The sequence below is a fragment of the Acyrthosiphon pisum genome, unplaced genomic scaffold, assembly GCF_005508785.2.
Source record: "Acyrthosiphon pisum isolate AL4f unplaced genomic scaffold, pea_aphid_22Mar2018_4r6ur Scaffold_1697;HRSCAF=2196, whole genome shotgun sequence".
Classification (NCBI taxonomy): domain Eukaryota; kingdom Metazoa; phylum Arthropoda; class Insecta; order Hemiptera; family Aphididae; genus Acyrthosiphon; species Acyrthosiphon pisum.
The window spans coordinates 1-1089 of NW_021765961.1; the positions used below are offsets into that span (position 1 = coordinate 1).

General features: G+C 31.3%; 1 long non-coding RNA gene across 1 annotated transcript; it reads left to right on the plus strand.

Moving 5' to 3' along the window:
• The first annotated feature begins 7 nt into the window (after nt 1-7).
• On the plus strand, nt 8-957 carry LOC107885544. Its single transcript, XR_001680436.2, has 3 exons — nt 8-483; nt 545-716; nt 806-957. It is a non-coding gene; the product is annotated as an uncharacterized LOC107885544 (long non-coding RNA).
• Nucleotides 958-1089: the final 132 nt, after the last annotated feature.

Here is a 1089-nt window from a genome sequence, read left to right on the forward strand (position 1 = left end):
TCAACTAATTCTAGAGGAGGTCGATTCCCCGGAATCTAAATAAACAGGAAATAATTTTTTATACAAATTAAACATAAATTAATCAATAACAATTGTTAAGTGAGCTTTCTGTTATGCACCATAGCGATCTCTTGACTTTACCTCATTCATTTCTATTCCAGGTGGAACAATGGCCCGCGGCCTATCCCGCGTGTTAGGATCCACAGTTTGTAATACACCCTAGATACACAAGACATATTTTTTTATAAAAATTAAACATAAATTAATCAATAAATATTGTTTAGTGAGCTTGTTGATGCATGTGGCTTAGTATTATGGGAGTTAGCAAGTAGATGTACAGCTCAACTAGGAGCTGTACCAGAATATAGGTTACCATTTGAAGAAGAATTTGGACAACATCCGTCATATGAGAAAATAGTAGAATGTGTTGTGATTAAACGATTGAGACCAGCTTTTAAAGATAACTAGAAGAAATCACACCCAGTAAGAAATTATAAAAAATGTTCTTAAAATATTGCATCTCACATATTATCATTATTCTTAGGGCTTAAGGGATTTATGTCAAACAATCCAAAAATGTTGGGCACATAATGCCGAAAAAAGAATATCGGCCGGGTCTTTATATGAACAATGTAATCAGTTACAAGTTAGTCGAAATGAAGCCAAATAGAGTCGTTGGTCGCTCAATGCACAAATAGAATCAGATGAGGAGACCGGTACGGTGCATAATAGAAAGCTCACTAAACAATTTTTATTGATTTATTTATGTTTAATTTGTATAATAAATTATTTCCTGTTTATTTAGATTCCGTGCCCCGTGCCTCCGGTAGTCGCTAGTAAATTATTTAGTGTGGTGCAGTCTTCACTCTCAAGTCACTAAATATACGTCTTGTTTATGGTGCGACTACTACTCGATCCTGTATTGTATTATTTAATATGTTAATGTTATTTTTAATATCTTATATTTTATTATATTTATGTTATAAAATATACAGAATTTTTTTTAATGTTATTTTAATGTTTTAATTGTAAATTATTCAAAGCACATGTTGTATCATTAAAATAAAAAGTAAGATAAGCTACATATTG